The sequence below is a fragment of the Pan paniscus genome, chromosome 2 (genome assembly GCF_029289425.2).
Source record: "Pan paniscus chromosome 2, NHGRI_mPanPan1-v2.0_pri, whole genome shotgun sequence".
Taxonomy (NCBI): Eukaryota; Metazoa; Chordata; class Mammalia; order Primates; family Hominidae; genus Pan; species Pan paniscus.
In genome coordinates, this window is record NC_085926.1 from 41,932,107 (window position 1) to 41,944,568 (window position 12,462).

A 12,462-nucleotide genomic window follows, 5' to 3' on the forward strand; every position below is an offset into this window, starting at 1 on the left:
TTTTTTTTAATGTACCACAAGAGTTTGGAAAGAAGGAGTATTTCTTATTTGTTGAGTTCCAAATATCATATGCATATTTTCAAGCTTATTAACTGACATGTACAAATCTTCTAAACCCTCTTTTTATGTGACATTGTCCTTCTTACTCTGTCAGTTCCTGAGAAAGGTGTTTTGAAGTTGCTCATTATGGTTATGAATTTGCCAATTACATATTGGATTTAGTTTCAAGACAGTGAGCTTAGAAAAATAACAACAAGGCTGGAAGCGGTCGCTCACGCCTGTAATCCCAACACTTTGGAAGGCTGAGGCGGCAGATCACTTGAGGTCAGGAGTTGGAGACCAGCCTGGCCAACATGCTGAAACCATCTCTCTACTAAAAATATAAAAATTAGCTAGGTGTGGTTGCAGGTGCCTGTGATCCCAGCTACTCTGGAGGCTGAGGCAAGAGAATCACTTGAACCTAGGAGGCGGAGGTTGCAGTGAGCCGAGATAATGCCACTGCACTCCAGCCTAGGCAACAGAGTGAGACTCCATCTCAAAAACAAACAAACAAACAAACAAAAACAAAAAAAAGAAAAAGAGAAAAAGAAAAATAACAACAAAAATGATCACAGTGGAAACGGAAGAAAAGCATTACCAAAGATAAAAGCAGAAATTAATGAAATAGAAGGCAAAAATCCACTAGCCAGGGGCATAAATTTAGAAGGCAGGAGATGGTTTCCATGGTGCTCTTCCAGGTTGTAAAGCTGGCTATGATGTCATGGGGTCTCCAGTCCTCTTTAGGATATAGTGTGCTCCACTCTCAGATTACCAACTCAGGGAATGGATTCTCCTAGAGACAGAAACTGGAGGCTGGGAGCTTCAAGACTGATGCTCCCCTTTACTCTGGCAGACCTGGGAAGTAGCACGATAATTCTTCCAGCACTAGTGTATTAGTGAATACACTGGAAGAGCCAGACACTGTCTCCCTCTTGGATGGGAGATTTTCACCCTTATAATAACAACCTAAGAGTCCTTAAAATCTGTGGCCTTCTGGGATGTCTTTTTCCTTTAATAACCATATTAATGATTCCAGCATCCATTGCACATACTTGGCAACTCCAGAGTAGACTGGATTTTCAGGGAAATAATATTTTTTGGTCTTTTCTCACAACAAATTCCTTAAGTCTTGCTTCCTTCTCATCATCTTATCTCTAGCACATGCTAGTCTCATCTGACCCTGCTTCCCCTCACACATTTGACAGTGTAGAAGGGGGCCTTTTTTTCCTCTATTCTTATAAGTTCTGTGACTGAGACCTGTGACTTTCACTGACCAAAGACAGATTAACAGGAGAAAAGCATACAAATTTTGTTTGATAATATTCTAAATTTTATGTGCACATGGAGGCCTTCGTAGAAAAGAAAGGAAGACTCAAATAAATGACTAGACCCAGGGGCTTATATATCATTTTAACAAAGAGCAATAAAATGTAGAAACATGAAGAGGCAATGGAAAAAGAGATTTGAGCTAGGGGGCAGTCTCACTCTGTCACACAGGCTGGAGTGCAGTGGCATAATCTGAGCTCCCTGCAACCTCCGCCTCCCAGGTTCAAGCAATTCTCCTGCCTCAGCTTCTCGAGTAGCTGGACCTACACATGTGTGCCACCACACCTGAATAATTTCTGTATTTTTGGTAGAGATCGGGTTTCCCCATGTTGACCAGGGTGGTCCTGAACTCCTAGCCTCAAGTGATCAACCCATCTCAGCCTCCTAAAGTGTTGGGATTACAGGTATGAGCCACTGCACCCAGCCAGATGTATTATTTTAGTAAGGTTTGTTTCAACAGATTCATGTTGGTGTCAATTCCCCACCACCATTGATAAGAATGTTCTCTTTTTCCTGGTGCAGAGAGGGTACCTTTCTGGCAGGAAATTTATGCCCTCCTTTTAGGTAGAAAGAGGAGGTTAGGGAACACTTCCTGCATCTGCTGTTTCTCTCATCCAAGTATTAACAAGCATGACCCTGAAATCAGCTGTCTCTCAGTTGCCTTCAGCTCAAAATAGTCGATATGTCTAAGTGGCATGTTTTGGGATGGCATGTTCTGATCTTCTTCAACAGCACCTTTAAAAGTACTTTCCTTCTCCTTCTTCATTCCCCAAAGCCCATGTTACTCTGTGACACATACTTTTACTGAATGTGTGGCAATAACAGAGAGAAGTTGCAGCATAGAAAGAAAACAACTTAAAACTGAGTATTAAACATGGTGATGGTAAGGGTAGTAGAAAGCAGGCACTTGCACAGTGCTGATGGGAGAGCAATTTGGCAGTATTCATGAAAATGGCAAATGCACATCCCCATTCAATCCAGCAATTCCACTTCTAGGAAGTGGTATGATCTCGGGTCACTGCAACCTCCACCTCCCGGGTTCAAGTGATTCTCCTGCTGCAGCCTCCCAATTAGTTGGGACTACAAGCACGCACCACCCACACCTGGCTAATTTTTGTATTTTTTAGTAGATACGGAGTTTTACCATGTTAGTCAGGCTTGTCTCCAACTGCTGACCTCAAGTGATCTGCCTGCCTTGGTCTCCCAAAATGCTGGGATTACAGGTGTGAGCCACCACACTCGGCCTGTACATCATATGATTTAAATGCTTATTTTAAAATTATATATGTGTGTATACAATCATATGTGTGTATATACACATGTAATATATATCTATAATGTATACATGTGTATATATGTGTATATACCTATACATTACAGATATGTAAATGTGTACATATATATACACATATATGCATTATACACATATGAATACATATATTCTGATTTTCTTCAATAGTTCTTTTAAAAGAACTGTTTGCATATACATTTGTATATGTATATAGGTATACACATATATATACATGTAAGCGTGATGCCTCACACTCACAGGTAACCTAGGGCTCTGCCTGAAGCTCTTTCTATTTTCCCTTCTCACCTCTTCTACCCAGTCTTGGACTTCCCCCTCTTTCTTCCTTGTCTTCAGGGAAAAATTATTTATAAGTCCTATTATGTAGTCTGGGGCAGCATTTGAAATGTCTATTAATCACTTCCCTCTAGATGAAACTGACCTAATCTGTTATCTGCAAACATCATTAAAGAGTTTTCCTAAACAAATGTCTCCCATCCCTGATATTTACCTTTAGCAATTCAAAGAATTTGCAGATTATTATAATTTAAAGTTTTCTCTTACAAATTCAGGCCAAACTATTAGGTCAGCCTCCCTGAACAATCTCCAATAGGACAAGGGAGAGGTGCTCTCTCCTTGTCCAGAATAAAAGCTAGTTTCCTTTCCTCTTTCCTGGTACAGAGTTAACACTGAAAACAACATTCTTATACATCAATCTTGGCAAGCATGTCAGGTTTTTTGTCTGAGGATAAATTCCTATGTGATAGGGTGGTGCCAACAGTTTAACATTTCCTCTGTGGCTTTAAAAACATTATTATTGGTCAGGCACAGTGGCTTGTGCCTCTAATCCCAGCACTTTGAGAGGCTGAGGTGGGCAGATCGCTTGAGTTCAGGAGTTCGAGACCAGCCTGGGCAATATAGCAAAAGCCCATCTCTACCAAAAATACAAAGAAAAACCCGGGTGTGTTGGTGCAAGCCTATAGTCCAGTTACTCAACAGGCTGAGGCAGGAGGATTCCTTGAGCCCGGGAGACAGAGGTTGCAGTGAGCTGAGATTGTGCCACTGCACTCCAGCCTGGGCAACACAGCAAGACACTGTCTAAAAAAAAAAAAAAATTATTAAGCTTAGAATGGCATTTTTCATTTGGAGAGTAGATATTTGCTTATTTTTCTACTTTTATTCTTTCAATTTTTACATAAGATTATTTAATCCATCTGGAATTTATTTTGGTGAACATTGGGAAATTAGGACATAACTTTATTACCCCTTAGAATACTTACCCAATTATCCCAGCACTAAAATTCTCCCTTTCCTCAGAAACTTGTGATGCCTTCCTCATTATAGACCGACTTTTTGATATATGCATTAAGGTCTGTTTCTAGCTTATTAATTTTGCTCCATGGAGCTCTATTTTTGCACTAGTTGGAGATGGTTCTTAATAATTTTGTTTTAAATTTTTATAACAAAGAAGGAAGAAAAATTATCCGCAGAGAATGAGGGGACAGAGATGATAATGAAGACATAAAAGGGGGAAATGGTTAAGACAAGACAGTGTAGTGTGTGTAATGAGGAGTCATTTAGAGTTGAATAACTGAGGCACTGAGCTGCTCTAATGGCCTGGCTATGGGTGGAGAAAATCAGGTTATGATTAGAGAAAAAGTCTTCCATCAGTACTCTCTGGAATCCACATCAATTTAAAAGCAGAATCTGGCCAGGCACAGTGGCTCACACTTGTAATCCCAGCACTTTGGGCAGATCACCTGAGGTCAGCAATTCAAGACCAGCGTTGTCAGCTTGGTGAAACCCAGGCTCTACTAAAAATACAAAAATTAGCTGGGCGTGGTGGCGCATGCCTATAATCCCAGCTACTTAGGAGGCTGAGGCAAGAGAATCGCTTGAACCCAGGAGGTGGAGGTTGCAATGAACTGAGATCGTGCAACTGCACTCTGGCCTGAGCAACAGAGCCAGAGTCTGTCTTAAAAAAAAAAAAAAGAAAGAAAAAATTAAAAGTAGAATGTAAGGATTCCTATGTATTCTCCATCCCTTTATTCAACAAATATATATTGAGGATCTACTATGTGTTGGACACTATATTAGCCTGAATCTAAATCAGTGATCAAAAAGATAGGATCGGGTGGTTTGAAAACCATGGTTTGGATACCAGCGGAGTCTGCAATGGAAGAGTTGATGCCTTGGCTATTGCCGGTAGAGCTCTGCAACTTGATGGAAGGTTTTGATCCCTCAGTACCCCTGAGGACCCCTCAGGAATGCCTGAGGTGGGTCCAGATCCAAGCAGCTCAATGTCCAGATGTTGTGGTAGCACAAATTGACCCAAAGAATTGAAAAGCAAGGCCGGGAGCAGTGGCTCATGCCTGTAATCCCAGCACTTTGGGAGGCCAAGGTGGGCAGATCACGAGGTCAGGAGTTCGAGACCAGCCTGGCCAACCTGGTGAAACCCCATCTCTACTAAAAATACAAAAAATTAGCCTGCCATGGTGGTGTGCACCTGTAATCCCAGCTTCTCGGAAGGCTGAGGCAGGACAATTGCTTGAACCTGGGAGGTGGAGGTTGCAGTGAGCTGAGATTGTGCCGTTGCACTCCAGCCTGGGCAACAAGAGCCAAACTCCGTCTCAAAAAAAAAAAAAAAAGGAAGTTGAAAAGGAAGCAAAGTGTTAATATTTTTCTTTCAGGATGCCAACCAGCCACTGAAGGTTATTCCCCAACACTTCGGTGGCAACAGCAACAAGTGGCACTGTTTTCAACTGTTCGACAGAATGTGAACAAACATAGAAGTCACTGGAAATCACAACAGTTGGATAGTAATGTGACTATGCCAAAATCTGAAGATGAAGAAGGCTGGAAGAAATTTTCTCTGGGTGAAAAGTTATGTGCTGACGGGGCTGTTGGATCAGCCACAGTTGAAAGTCCCGGAGTAGATTCTGCACAAGGAAGATGCTTTATGCTTTATTGACTTGTCTGGAAAAGCCTTTATTACCTCAGGCTCATTCATTGATTCGGCAGCTTGCAAGGTGTTCTGAAGTGAGGCTCTTAGGGGAGAGCAAAGATGATGAGAAGGTTCCTGCTTTGAATTTATTAGTTTGCTTGCTTAGCAGGTATTTTGACCAATGTGATTTAGCTGATGAGCCATCTTTATGTAGTGATCTCTCAGGAATAGAAGATATTTCTCACGAAGGCACCTTAACTCTGAGGAAATGCAATGCCAATTCAAGTACAGATTGCAACACAACTTCAACACGATGTCAGGAGTTCACATCTTAACCTGTGCTGTTCAGGTTGATACTCAGAATATAGGTTGTATTGATTGAACGTCTGAAATATCAATGAAAAATCACCCCCCAGTTTTTGATGAACAGTTTGAACAGTTTTCTGTAATCAAGCAGCTTGCATAGAAATTGTATGATGAAATCTTACATAGGTTATTGGTACTGTTTTGTTGTTTATCTACATATGTACATATAAAATTTTATTGAAAATATGTTTTGGTTACTAAAATTTTGTTTGACTCTTAACAAAAGACAATGGATGGCCTTAGCATCAGAATTAAAATAATCTAGAGTAAATAACAAATGCGTTCACAGCAATAAAATTAATCAAGCATTAAAAAAAAAAAGATAGGATTGGCTGGGTGTGGTGGCTCACACTCTTAATCTCAGCACTTTGGGAGGCTGAGGCAGAAGAATTGCCCGAGCTCAAGAGTTTGAGACCAGCCTGAGCAACATAGCAAGACCCTGTCCCAAAATTAAAAAAAAAAAAAAAAAAAAAAAGATCCACCCTCCTGGAACGTCCTGAAAATACAGAAACAGTCCCTGGAGTAGGATATGTAGTCAGTCATTGCGGGTATGCATTCTGTTTTCTTTTCTTTTTTTTTTTTTTTGAGAAGGAGTCTCGCTCTGTCGCCCAGGCTGCAGTGCAGTGGCGCGATCTCGGTTCACTGCAAGCTCCGCCTCCCAGGGTTCACGCCATTCTCCTGCCTCAGTCTCCTGAGTAGCTGGGACTACAGGCGCCTGCCACCACACCTGGCTACATTTTTGTATTTTTTAGTAGAGACGGGGTTTCACCATGTTAGCCAGGATGGTCTCCATCTCCTCGTGATCCACCCACCTCGGCCTTCCAAAGTACTGGGATTACAGGCATGAGCCACCGCACCCAGCCACATTCTGTTTTCTTTTGTAATAAAGATAGGCATTCTAGATGTTTCTCAATTTGGGCAGTCAGAACATAAATCTTCTTTTTTTAAATTTTTGTTTTTTTTGTGATGTAGTTTTGCTCTGTCACCCAGGCTGGAGTGCAGTGGCAAGATTTTGGCTCACTGCAACCTCTGCCTCCTGGGTTCAAGCGATTCTCCTGCCTCAGCCTCCAGAGTATCTGGGATTACAGGCGCTCATCATCACACCTGGCTAATTTTTTCTATTTTTAGTAAAGACGGGGTTTCACCATGTTGGCCAGGCTGGTCTCAAATTCTTGGCCTCAAGTAATCTACCCGCCTTGGCCTCCCAAAGTGCTGGAATTACAGGTGTGAGCCACTGTGCCTGGCTGAATCTTCTTATATTTGGACTGTTACTCACTGTGTTAGGCCGTTCTTGCATTACTAAAAATAAATATCTGAGGCTGCATAATATATAAGAAAGAGGTTTAATTGGCTCACAGTTCTACAGGCTGTACAGGAAGCATAGTGCCAGCATCTGCTTCTGGGAAGGCCTCAGGAAGCTTACAAGTGTGGTAGAAGATGAAGGGGGAGCAGGTATCTCACACGGCAGAGCAGGAGCAAGGGAGAGAGAGTTGATGAGGAGGTGCCACACGCTTTTATGAAACCAGATCTCACAAAAACTCACTCACTCATCACCAAGGGAATGGGGCTAAGTCATTCATGAGGGATAGGCCCCCATGATTCAAGCACCTCCCACCAGGCCCCACCTTCAATAGTAGGGATTACATGTCTTTTGTTTGTTTGTTTTTTCTGTTTTCTTGTTTTATGTCTCCCCATAGTTAAGCAGGGATTAGATTTTAACATGAGATTTGGTAGGGACACAGATCCAAACCCTATTATTGTCTTAGGTTGAATTGCCTAAAACTAGAACCTGAGAGAAGGATTCCTGTGCATGTGATTTATAGAGGAAGTGCTCTTAGGAAGAGGAGAGCAAAGGAAGCAAAATTCAAGTCTGGCTTGTAACCAGGGTTGGAGTCTCGCTCTGTCACCCAGGCTGGAGTGCAGTGGCGCAATCTTGGATCACTGCAACCTCTGTCTGCCGGGTTCAAGCGATTCTCCTGTCTCAGCCTCCTAAGAGGCTGGGATTAAAGGTGCCTTTCACCATGCCCAGCTATTTTTTGTATTTTTAGTAGAGACGGGATTTCACCATGTTTGGCCAGGTGGTCTTGAACTCCTGACCTCAGGTGATCAACCCACCTTGGCCTCCCAAAATGCTGGGATTACAAGCACACTCTGTGTCTTTTAATTGGAAAGTTTATTTTATTTTATTTTATTTTATTTTTATTTATTTATTTTGAGACGGAGTTTTACTCTTGTTGCCCAGGCTGGAGTGCAATGGCTCGATCTCAGCTTACTGCAACCTCCGCCTCCTGGGTTCAAGTGATTTTCCTGCCTCAGCCTCCCAAGTAGCTGGGATTACAGGCATGCGCCACAACACCTGGCTAATTTTGTATTTTTAGTAGAGATGGGGTTTCTCCATATTTGTCAGGCTGCTCTGGAATTCTCAACCTCAGGTGATCCACCCACCTCAGCCTCCCAAAGTGCTGGGATTACAGGCATGAGCCACCCCACCCAGCCTGGAAAGTTTAGTTTATTTACATTTAATGTTATTATTGATAAGTAAGGACTTATTCCTGCCATTTTGTTGCTTGTTTTCTGATTGTTTTATGGTCTTCTTCTCCTTTTTCCCATCTTTCCTGTCTTCCTTTTAGTGAAGGTGATTTTCTCTGGTGGCATGTTTTAATTTCTTGCTTTTTTATATTTTGAGTATCCATTGTATGTTTTTTACATCTCAGTTACCATGAGGCTTGCAAATAATGTCTTATAACCCATTATTACAAACTGACGCCAATTTCATACTTATTTCACAATCAAACAAGCAAAAAGAAAACTAATAAAAACTCTACAGTTTAACTGTGTTCTCCTGCTTTTAAACTTTTTGTTGTTTCTATTTATATCTTATTGTACTGTCTGTGTCTTAAAAAGGTGTCACCGTTGTTGTTTTAGATCAGTTCATCTTTTTATCTTTCTACTCAAGACGAGTAGTTTACACATCACAGTCACAGTATTATAATATTCTGTGTTTTTCTGTATACTTACTATTACCAGTAAGTCTTGTCTTCAGGTGATCTTTTATTGCTCATTAACATTGTTTTCTTTCGGATTGACGAACACCCTTTAGCATTTTTTGTAGGACAGGTCTGGTGTTGATGTAATCCCTCAATTTTTGTTTGTCTTGGAAAATCTGTTTCTTTCTTTCTCTCTCTCTCTCTTTCCTTCCTTCCTTCCTTCCTTCCTTCTTTCCTTCTTCTTCTTGTTGTTGAGACGGAGTCTGACTCTACTGCCCAGGCGGAAGTGCACTGGTGCAATCTCAGCTCACTGCAACCTCCGCTTCCTGGGTTCAAGCGATTCTCCTGCCTCAGCCTCCAGAGTAGCTGGGACTACAGGTGCCGGCCACCACGCCCAGCTAATCTTTGTATTTTTAGTAGAGATGGGGATTCACCATGTTGGCCAGGCTGGTCTTGAAATCTTGACCTCAGGTGATCTGCCCGCTTCAGCCTCCCAAAGTGCTGGGATTACAGGCATGAGCCACTGCTTCTGGCCAGAAAGTCTTTATTTCTCCATCATATTTGAAGGATAGTTTCAGCAGATATGTTATTCTAGAGTAAAAGTTTTTTTCCTTCAGCACTTTAAATATGTTATGCCATCTCCAGGTTTGTAAGGTTTCCACTGAAAAGTCCACTGCCAGACATATTGGAACTCTATTGTATTATTTGTTTTTTTTCTCTTGCCTTTAGAATCCTTTCTTTATCCTTGACATTTGGGAGTTTGATTATTAAATGCCTTGAGGTAGGCTTCTTTGGGTTAAATCTGCTTGGTGTTCTATAACCTTCTTGTACTTGGACATAGATATCTTTCTTTAGATATGGGAAGTTCTCTGTTATCATCCCTTTGAATAAACTTTCTACCCCTATCTTTTTCTCTACCTTCTGTTTAAGGCCAATAGCCCTTAGAATTGCCCTTTTGAATTTATTTTCTGGATTGTGTAGGCATGCTTCATTCTTTTTTATTCTTTTTTCTTTTGCCTCCTCTGTGTGTTTTTTTAATTTTTAAAAAAATTAAAAAAATTTTTTAGACAGATTCTCACTCTGTTGCCCAGGCTAGACTGCAGTGGTACAGACATGGCTCACTGCAGCCTTGACCTCCCAGGATCAAGCAATCTTCCCACCTCAGCCTTCTGTGTGGCTGGGACCACAGGTGCACACTGCCACACTCAGCTAATTTTTGAATTTTTTGTAGAGACAGAGTCTTACAACTACTTGTCTCAAACTACTGGGCTGGTTTTGAACTACCGGACTCAAGTGATCCTCCCACCTTGGCCTCCAAAAATACTGCGATTACAGGCATGAGCCAGCACACCTGACTGACTGTGTATTTTCTTTTTTTTTTTTAACATTTATCATATTTTGTTTATTTATTTATTTTTATTGATCATTTTTGGGTGTTTCTCGCAGAGGGGGATTTGGCAGGGTCATAGGACAATAGTGGAGGGAAGGTCAGCAGATAAACAAGTGAACAAAGGTCTCTGGTTTTCCTAGGCAAAGGACCCTGGGGCCTTCTGCAGTGTTTGTGTCCCTGGGTACTTGAGATTAGGGAGTGGTGATGACTCTTAAGGAGCATGCTGCCTTCAAGCATCTGTTTAACAAAGCACATCTTGCACCGCCCTTAATCCATTTAACCCTGAGTGGACACAGCACATGTTTCAGAGAGCACCGGGTTGGGGATAAGGTCATAGATCAACAGCATCCCAAGGTGGAAGAATTTTTCTTAGTCCAGATCAAAATGGAGTCTCCTATGTCTACTTCTTTCTACACAGACACAGCAACAATCTGATTTCTCTATCTTTTCCCCACATTTCCCCCTTTTCTATTCGACACAACCGCCATCGTCATCATGGCCCGTTCTCAATGAGCTGTTGGGTACACCTCCCAGACGGGGTGGCGGCCAGGCAGAGGGGCTCCTCACTTCCCAGAAGGGGCGGCGGGCAGAGGCGCCCCCCACCTCCCGGATGGGGCGGCTGGCCGGGCGGGGGCTGACGTCCCCTCCCCGGACGGGGCGGCTGCCGGGCGGAGACGCTCCTCACTTCCCAGACGGGGCGGCTGCCGGGCGGAGGGGCTCCTCACTTCTCAGACGGGGCGGCTGCTGGGCGGAGGGGCTTCTCACTTGTCAGATGGGGTCGTGGCAGGGCGGAGGGGCTCCTCACTTCTCAGATGGGGTGGCCGGGCAGAGACGCTCCTCACCTCCCAGACGGGGTCGCGGCCAGGCAGAGGTGCTCCTCACATCCCAGACGGGGCGGCGGGGCAGAGGCGCTCCCCACATCTCAGACGATGGGCGGCGGGACAGAGACACTCCTCACTTCCTAGACGGGATGGTGGCCAGGCAGAGACGCTCCTCACTTCCCAGACTGGGCAGCCGGGCAGAGGGGCTCCTCACATCCCAGATGATGGGCGGCCAGGCAGAGACGCTCCTCACTTCCTAGACGGGGTGGCGGCCGGGCAGAGGCTGCAATCTCGGCACTTTGGGAGGCCAAGGCACCGGCTGGGAGGTGGAGGTTGTAGCTAGCCGAGATCACGCCACTGCACTCCAGCCTGGGCAACATTGAGCACTGAGTGAACGAGACTCCATCTGCAATCCCAGCACCTCGGGAGGCCGAAGCTGGCAGATCACTCCTGGTTAGGAGCTGGAGACTAGCCCAGCCAACACAGCGAAACCCCGTCTCCACCAAAAAAATACAAAAACCAGTCAGGCGTGGCGGCGCGTGCCTGCAATCTCAGGCACTCGGCAGGCTGAGGCAGGAGAATCAGGCAGGGAGGTTACAGTGAGCAGAGGTGGCGGCAGTACAGTCCAGCTTCGGCTTGGCATCAGAGGGAGACCGTGGAAAGAGAGGGAGAGGGAGACCGTGGGGAGAGGGATAGGGAGAGGGAGAGGGAGAGGGAGCTGTTTATTTATTTATTTGTTAAGACTGTATCCGACTGTGTATTTTCAATTAGCCTGTCTTCAAGCTCACTAGTTCTTTATTCGCTTGATTAATTCTGGTATTAAGAGACTCTGATGCATTCTTCAATGTGTCAGTTGCATTTTTTCCATTCCAGAATTTCGGTCTGGCATGAAATTGAAATGATTTTAAAAAATTATTTCAGTGGCCGGGCGCAGTGGCTCACGCCTGTAATCCCAGCACTTTGGGAGGCCAAGGCGGGCAGATCACGAGGTCAGGAGATGGAGACCATCCTGGCTAACACGGTGAAACCCTGTTTCTACTAAAGATACAAAAAATTAGCCAGGCGTGGTGGTGGGCACCTGTAGTCCCAGCTACTTGGGAGGCTGAGGCAGGAGAATGGCATGAACCCGGGAGGCGGAGGTTGCAGTGAGCTGAGATCGCACCACTGCACTCCAGCCTGGGCCGCAGAGCAAGACTCCTTCTCAAAAAAAAAAAAAAAAAAAAAATTATTTCAGTGTCTCTGTTAAGTTTATCTGATGGGATTCTGAATTACTTATCTGTGTTATCTCGAATTTCTTTGAG

The 12,462-nt window shown here is 43.8% G+C and overlaps 1 pseudogene; it reads left to right on the top strand.

The window, feature by feature from the left end:
* Nucleotides 1-4,764: 4,764 nt before the first annotated feature.
* On the top strand, nt 4,765-11,985 carry LOC100990449 (gem-associated protein 2-like; annotated as a pseudogene).
* Nucleotides 11,986-12,462: the final 477 nt, after the last annotated feature.